Consider the following 9553-nt stretch of genomic DNA (forward strand, 5'->3'; position numbering starts at 1 on the left):
ACCAACCAAGAAGAACTATATACTAGAATATCATTAAAAAATACTAGGACACATTTCCTTAGTAACTTCTGAAACACTTCATTCATCAAACTCTGAAATGTAGTAGGGGCATTAGTTAGCCTGAATGGCATAACCAACCATTCATAAAGACCCTAATGAGTCCAAAATGTTGTTTTATGCCTGTCCTCCTCTCTAACCAAAATCTGGTGGTAGCCTGACCTGAGGTCCAACTTAGAAAAAAATTGGATACTGTGTAATTCATCAATTAATTCATCTACAGTGGAAATGGGAAAGTTATCCTTTACTGTGATAGCATTTAAAGCTCTATAATCAATGGAGAATCTCCAAATGCCATTCTTCTTTTTCACCAAAATGATTGGAGAAGAGAAGGGACTGTTGCTAGGTACAATTATACCTTCTTGTAACATTTCTTGAACCATTTTTTCAATCTGTTGTTTCTGACTGAAAGGGTACCTGTAGGGTTTGACTTTGACAGGATTAGAACCATGAATGAGAGGAATGACATGGTTGTGAGATTAAATTGGAGGTAAACCAGAAGGTACAGCAAAAACTTGCTGATAAGTATGAAGCAATAAGGCTTTCTTGGGTTCAGTATCATCAGGTAATTCCAAGAATTGATCTTGAGGCTCTAATGGATTCTAAAAATGAAGGGAATATAGTTCAGCAATAGAATCAGCATTAAACATTCTCCTGAGATGATTAAATTGTGCTTGAGTGGGCAGTTTAGCATGGTCTCCTTGCAATGTTACAAATTGACCATTCAACAAAAACTTCAAGGTCAAGGTACTGTAATCCGATATATGTGCTCCCAAGGTAGCCAGCCAAGAAACACCAAGGACCAAATCTGCACTTGATATTGGTAGCAAATAAACAGGCAGCAGCAATGGATGATTCTTAATTGAAACTTCAAGTTCCTTGATAAAGCCTTCAACCACAAGTGAATTCCCATTTCCTACCAATACATTGAAGTTGTGTATTGGTTCCACTGGCAATTTGAAGTAAGTAGCTATTCTTGGTTGCAAGAAATTGTCGGAGCTTCCACTATCTAGGAGAATTTGAATTGGTAAACCATTAATGAGGCCTTCAAACCGCATGGTATGCAGAGCCTTTCAAATCATTAAAGGACAAATGGAGTTCACATGACACTAAGGTCGCATCATCAGTAACATTATCATCAAAGGATAATTGTAAGTCACTGCAGTCATCATCCTCATCTAATTGTAACCACAAATATTGTTTGTTGGGGCACTTATGAGAGGGTGTGAACATCTCATCACAAGTGAAACACAAGCCCTTCTCTCTGCGCAGTTGCATTTCAGCAGAGGAAATCTTCTTAACATTGGAAGGGTTGGAGGTATTAGTGGTGGCAGGTTTGGGTAATAAGGGAGGTAAGGTTGAGGACTTGAGGGACTGGGACGAGGAATGGTTAATATTTGTAGTTTGTGTTTTGGATGGGTAAGTTTTTGATGTCAGGGTGTATTTTTCTTGAAACAGCTTGGCTAAGGAGACACATCGCATCAGTGTGGACGGTGCTTGGGCAAGCACATCTCTACGAATGTCTTGCTGTAAGCCTCCAACAAAGCAATCCAGTAGAGCTTCAGTGGTCACACCCTGAACACGGTTAGCTAGAGCTGTAAATTTCACATAGTAATCGTGCACTGATCCATCTTGAGTAAGTTTAAACAAATCAGATTGAGGACATTCATAGGGTGAGGGACCAAATTCTAATTCCAAAGCACGAGTAAAAGCGATCCAAGAAGGAAAAGAATTAGCTCTAGACTGCATTTGATACCATGGAACAACTTCTTTATCCATGTGTACAGAAGCAATGAGTAAACGTTGTTCATCTGGAGTCTTGAAGTAACCAAAAAAATGTTCCGTCTTAAATATCCATTGTAGCACGTAGGACCCATCGAATCTCGGGAAATCCAGCTTAACATTGCGAACCTGGAATGAAGGCGACTGGGATGGTGGACGAAATCCAGATTCAAGCACAGCTACAACTTGAGTAACGAGTCCATCGTAGTCTCCAATGTCTCAAATCTCGCAGAATCATCCTTGTGACGATCGTTGAGTGTAGCAATCAAGCTCTGCAAATTGCTATCCGTAGCAGCAACCAATCTCAATCATATTAAAATATTAATTAAAATATTCATGATGCATTTTTTCATCCGTTTACAATTTAATTGACGTAAAAATAATTATTAAATTAATTTTGATAAAAATTTATGTAATAAATATTTTATAAATTTTTTTTTTCTAAATAACTAATATAAAATAACTTCATGACATCGATTTTACTTAAGTTTGATATCATAAGTATTTTTTATATTATTTATTAGGATAACATCGTATTCATTATAATTTTAAAAATGCTATCATCTTATTTTTTACATTGGTTATTTTATAACCGATGTAAAATTCTGACGTAGAATTCATTTTTTTGCATCGGTGTATCTCTTAATTATTCTTCTAAATTCAGAAACTGCAAGCTTGCTAGCAAAATATTCACTCTTTTTTCCTTAATTTCCCATTGTTCCTCTTGGTTTTCCTTTTCCTAATGTAGCCTAAAGTCATTGACTTTGGGTCTAATGCACATGCCTTAGCTTCTTATTTAATTACTCATTTAAATTATTTTATGCAATCTTTCTTACGGTCCAGTATAGGGTGCAGTTTGGAGAGAGCATCACCATATGTTATCGTATTCATTGAATTTTAGAATTCAATGAATATTTTCAGTCCACACTAAGCTGTCTCAACATGAAGTAGCAAGAAAACATACAAGTCATAAGAAATATAGAGTTCTGTACACAGGTGATGAGTTAGGAATGAAAGTTGGGGCAGGTGATGATGAGTTCTACATGTTCGTTCTCAAGCTTTGGTTTCTCTGTTAGGAATGAAAGATGTTTAGAGAGAAAGTAGGTGTAAAAGCCGAGATGCTCTAATGGCGGAGTGTGGTTTTGATTTCTCTTCGAAGTGAAAGGATGGAGGGTGCCCCTGTTTACTCTCTCTCGGTCCCTCAACGAGGTGGCGAGGAAATGCTTGAAGGTGGCTAGTTCCCCTTCGTGTATGCTTCCAAGAATCGAGAAAGGTGGCCACTAGATCTAAGGAGGATTCATCTTTTCCTCTTGCATGAATTGTTATTGGTCTTCTTAAATGGTGACAAGACAAGGTCGGATATGTACATTGATTTCAGATCGTGAAACTATGGCTTCTTTGTAGGTGCAATACCGAGCTCCAAGACCACTATGTTTTGGCACCATAAAAGTGGGTTTTGTTAGAGTGGAATGTTTTGAATTGCAGTCACAAGAAAATGGGAATAAAACGAACATGCAGAACAATACATTGGTGCATACGTCATCTTAGATTAGGGTCATTTACTCAAAGTATCGCTGCAATTGGTTTATTGGATCTGAGAAAAGGAAATGGGTTCTTAATACTTTGGGCGCACAACCAACAAGGAGGGGGTGCAGATTTATTTCCTTAATTATGGACGCAACAAACACTCACGCATGAGAATGAAAGTGGAAAGATTTCTAAGGTTTGCACTGTTGGAGGACAAATTTTGTTAAGGTCACAGGATTTGAGGATCAGAGTTGTAAGAATTAAATTCACTATCTAAGTATTAACGATAATTCCAATATATTACTTACGATTCAACCTCACATTCAACAACAATCAAGCCAACAAGAAAATTACTATTGTGAATTTAGCGGTCTTATTACAAATGTAATTGAAGAATCTAGTTCCTTTCTTAAAATTGAAGAATCCAATTTCTTTCTTAAAATTGACCCGTACTTACACAGTATAAGTTAGCTAGATTGTGCCTAGGTTCATATTTTTTAAATATTATGCTTTCATAAAATTTTTAGATAATAAATAAGAGAAATTTGTGTAAAGATAATATCAAATTCCTTTTTTACAGTAACATATTTATTTAATAGGTTATTGTTTTAATCCTTATGTTCAATATATGTGCGCAACAAAGTACCAATATGCTCCTACTGTGTATTTTATATTAAATTTCAAACTAACAACTACGATTACGATTGAAGAAGCAAAGCTTAAGAAATCAAAATTTCAAACTGAATTAATTATTCTTCAAAGTTAATTATTTGATGTGACTAAGTACCACTGGGAAAAGATAATGATTAATATTTATTATAGGGCATTATTCTCAAACTACAAAATTTTATATATATATATATATATATATATATATATATATATATACACACATATATAATAAAATTAGCTATTAAATTAGCAAACAAAAGTAAAATGACAAATTATTAGAACATCATTAATTTTAGTCTATTTTATAAATTAATTTATATGGTTAATTATGTGAATATTTTATATTTTAAAAGTAAGATTTAATAATGACAGTGGTTTAAAAAATTTGAGTGTGAGAAAAATAAATGTAGTAAGGCTTTTCACTACTAGAATTGATTAAATAATGTTACCGATTTAGCAACTGATAATTATAATTATAATATTAATAAAAAATAGCCAAATTGATTTTGTATAACATCATGCCAATAAGTTTATCTTATTTCATATATTTTTTTAATTGTGGGTTGATTTTGATTGGTGTCGAATATTCAGCACCCCACTAAGCTTATCTCTAATTCATTTTTATTTTTATTTTTTGGTTATAAAGTATTACAACATCCTTTAATTATTGTTGTGTGTTGCCTAAGTCCCTAGTTCATCAAGCCAAGGAATGTGAGGTTTGTTATCTGCAGATCTAGTTGGCTTTGATGTCGTGTTGTGTTGTTGTGTTGTTCTTTTGGGTGGTACTTTGGTTGCTTGATTTGTGTACGTCATTGTGAGTGGAAAATTGCAAGTTCTAAGAGCTAAATCTATGAAGTGCAAGGATGGGTACATAATTTCTCTTAGATAACCAGACAAGGATTACATTGACTCTGCAGTTAGATATACTCTCCTTGGACATGTTACTTTGCTTTTATTTTTCATAGGTTTCTGGTTGAATTTCCTTTTCATATGTGATGTATATGTTTTAATATGAAGTGTGACCCTAATTGTTTTTTCTCACTGTCTTGTAAGGTGTTCTCGGTATCAAAGTGAAGATTATGGTTGATTGGGATCCTAAAGGGAAACAGGGTCCTAAAACTCCTTTGCTTTACTATCCATGGTCTAAAGGAGAAGGAAGAAAACATTTGGCCTACTGCAGTTTTTGGCAAATGATAGTGGGGTGCTTGTTGCTTGAAATGTTAAGTGCTATGGAGCAGTAATTCCTAGTAACGAGTGCTTAGTTTTTCTTGTATACATTGTTTGTTGTTAAAGACATTCAAAATCTTGTTTCTACCATTCTGAAATATTTTACTCATTACATGTATTTAAGTCAATAACTTTAGTCAGTTACAAGTATTAAGTCTTTTTAACTATATTTCTTATGCCTCCATCTTATGTAGTCAAATTTTTGTAACGTGGTTAACATCATTTATACAACTTTTAGCTAAAAAAACATCATTGATACAACTGTCTGTTGAATTAGTATTATGTTTGTTGAAAATTTTTTAAAGTGTAAGAGAATTTAAAAAATGTAAATCTGAAGTGTTATAGTATGTTTGTTTACAATTTTTAAAAGGAATTTATCTTTTTAAAAATTAAAAATACATTTATTTTTTTTATAAATGTTGTAAATGTCTTCATTAAATAATAAAATATTTTTTTTCATTGGCCAACAAATTTTGTGACTACTTTATTTGTCATACTGGACTGAATTTGTGACTATCAATCACAATTTAGCGAACAAATTTTGGTGGTCAAAACTAAGAACTAAATTTATAATCGCTTAGTTGCAATTTAGTGGCCAAATTTCGGTGGTCACGGATAAGTTTGTATCTTGATATACTTTTTAGACTGTTCATACGTACTTATTCTTTATTTGAAAAGATTTTTATATTAATTATCCTATTATTTATTGTAGATGAACATGTTTAAAAATACACAAGATTTTTGGATGTTTTAGGCACGAACTCAACAAAATTTGCCAATATGGACAAGGCACGTTCAACCCACAAGCGACACGCCTATGCTTCAACAATATCTTTATTGCTTTATATGTTAATTAGGAATGAATATTGAGAGATTTTAGGAGAATTTAATGAGTTAGAACTGCATATGTCTTGTTGTAGCGACATACCAGTAGCGAGATAGAACGAGCAAAATTCAGCTCTGTGGAGTATCAGAGATTTGCTCTCTGGAGCATTTTTGCTATAACAAGAAATTGATAAGATTAACTTATCTGTCGCGAGAGAACTCGCAACAGCAAAGAGGAGTCTCTTTAGTTGTAGCGAAAATATATATAGGGAAATGTCATTGTCTACACTTTTTACTATAGCGAGAAGATTCTCATTATATTTAGAAGTTTCTGATCTAGTGAGAGAGCCACGAACTCAGGAGTATTTAAGAGTTTTCTAGTTAGAAAAATTGGATTATAATTCATGTTACGATCCACTCTCAATTTTCTCTAACTTCACTTTTCTTTTCTCCCAAAAAATCTCATATAAACCTCTAGTTCATTTTATATTTGAGTTTGGAAGTTCATTCTTCTTGCTCCTTGGTAAGTTTTTGAAGCTTGATTCTCCATTTCTTCAATGGTATTATGGTTTCTCACTTCTAAAAGGATCTCTTTGTTATATTTAGGAAGAATTCAACTCTTAAGGATGATACTTCTTAAACCTTAATCTAGATCTTCATTTCCAAGTAAGCAGGGCTCTATTTTCACTATTAAAAACTTTGGTGTGCTTAGTGTTATCATGTGAAAGGATGGTAAATATAATGTTAGGAATAATAAATTAGTATCGTGATGAGAAGTGAGAAAAAGAGTAAAGTATGTTGAGAAAAGAGAAGTGATATGGACAAATATAGATAGTTTAGAGAAGAATCAAAGCTACTACATAGTTCTTTTTTGAAAATTAAATTTTGAATAAGTTCCAAAGATTTTCTTTTCCTTATTTTTTTTTAAAACTTGATTTTTTATTATTTTTTTAACTAAATCCACTCCTGCACAGGATTCAAGTTAGTACATAGTCACTCAATAAACTCTTACGATCCAAGCAACGTTAAAGTTGAATCTTCCACTCTATCAAAATTACTTGGTCATTGCGTGGATTCAAAAGACTCCTTTTTTTTAATAATGAAAAATTGATGTATTTTTAATATGAGATTTTTGAACGCAAAAAAAGAACAAACAAGAGACATATAGAATAAATAAACAAATACAAAAGCAAACAAAAATGATGAAGAAATAACTCTTATTCAATTTAGGGTTCAAGTTATTTTTTTTAGGTTAGGTTATGCAAAGAAATTAGAGTTTTTAGAATTTATGAAAAGAAAGAATTTTGAAGATTTGGAAAAATTAAATTTTTAATGATTTGCAAAATTGTTAGGGTTGAAAAAAAATAATTTGTTTTAGACCTTGCAAAAAATCGAATGATTTGGGTTAGAAAAACAAATATTATTTTTATGGTTTGTAAAAAAAAAAATTAGAGTTAGAAAAAAAATAGTTTCTTTTTAGGGTTTGTAAAAATGGTAATACTTTGAGTTAGAAAAAAAATTAATTTTTATGGATTTAAATTTTTTTTAGGGTTTAACTGAGGGAGAAGTAATTTAGGGTTAGAAAAATTATTAGAATTTATTAAAAAATTAAAAAAAGGAATTTTACTTAATTTTCTCTTTTTATTTATTTATTTATTTATCACACTTACAAAAAAGTGTTAGATCATGAAGAAGAAGAGAAAAACATATAAAATAAATAAACAAGGAAAGAGAATTCTTAATAAATATAGGGAAGATGAGAAATGAACAAAGAAGGAAAATTTTTATTAGATAAAGGGAGGATGGAAAATGAACAAATGGAGAAAACCTTTATTATATAAAGGGAGGATGAGAAACAAACCAAAGAATAAAAGGATCTCTTCTTATGATTGGATCTCTCCTTCTTTTTTCCCTTGTGGTTGGATCTCTCTTTCAATTTGTTCTCTGTAATCGATCTCGAGATGTGTTTTAGAATTTTTGGTGCTGTCAAATAGTTTTCTCTGATCCTCTATTCTTTTTTTGCTCTTTGTTTCTTAGGCTCTCTCTCAAAGATGTCTCATAAAAATAAAAAGTATCCACCTAAAAAGTCTCCCCTCTGAAGACATAAGTTTCTTATTTATAGACATTTCTAAAACCCTTGATCCTATTTATTTATTTATTTTTAATAAAAACTCCCTTATTTTCTAATAATCAGTAAAAAAAATCTACAATTTACTTTGACAATTTTTAAATCTAATTTTAAATTTAAAAATTAAAAATTTAAATTTAAATTTTAAATTAGTTTTTCTATTTTTTTAACCTCTTGAAAGATCAAATTATATTTAATTTTTTATTTTACAAATTATTTTTAAAAAAGACTTAGATAAAATTGGTTATTCACATATGACAATTGTACAGACAAGGATTAGTTTAGTAAATTATGTTGCTGATAATATTTTAAATTATGCTTTTAGAGAATATCGTAAACTAGTTTCGTTTTAATATAGATTTTGGGAAGAAACAATTATGTAAAAATATGATGTATCCTTTGACTTTTCGATAAATAGCAGAATTAATCTATACTTAGCTTTTTTGTTTACCGAGGTATTGTAAAAGGCCTTCTAAGACCATAAACTTTAAGGAAGACCTACTCGTTATACCTTTGATAGTTTTTCCAATATAGAAGTGCAGGCCGATCCTGAAGAGGACCATGAATTAACGATTGAGGATATCGCTTATATAGAGGGTTGAAACAGTGGGAGTGATTAGCATTATATGCCTAGTTCTTCCAGTTGTAGGATTGTAACTGCTTATCGAGTTTACTATATTTTATTATGTAAATGTTTTTTTAAATCCTACCATTTTTGTTTAACAGTTTTAAATTGATATTGTATACATATGTGTGTGACACTTATAATTGTTCTCCATCATTAATGAAATATACTTTTTAAGTTATATTTTATTTCATTCATTCATCGCATGAGACAATGTTTTAGTAAAAAGATTTATATACAGAAAAAGTTTTAATTCATTTCAATATCTATTTGGAACGAAATTTATTTAATTGTTTTCAATAAAATACAAAAGATTGCATGTATTTGGAATGAAAATATAAGGTGTTTTATTATAACTCTTGTTGTTAATGCTGGATTATTTGTTGTTTAGGTAAAAAATTATCATTCAATAAATTTATTTTAGAATCTCAAGTGAAAAGAATCTAATGAATAAATATAATAAGAATGTATCATAAAACTTTAATATTTATTCAAACTATATTATGACTAAAATATAAAATTAGTAATAAATGAAATATAATTCCTGCATTTTATCATCATAGTAAATTTATATTTTATTATCTTATCTTTATTTTCATGAATTTAAGCAACTGATTGGATTAGTCAACACAAAATATTAAATTTAAATATTTATATTACTTAATAATTCTTCATGTAAAATTAACCAATTCAATAGTTGAATAATCTCA

The sequence above is a fragment of the Abrus precatorius genome, unplaced genomic scaffold, assembly GCF_003935025.1.
Source record: "Abrus precatorius isolate BTA unplaced genomic scaffold, Abrus_2018 Scaffold9, whole genome shotgun sequence".
Classification (NCBI taxonomy): domain Eukaryota; kingdom Viridiplantae; phylum Streptophyta; class Magnoliopsida; order Fabales; family Fabaceae; genus Abrus; species Abrus precatorius.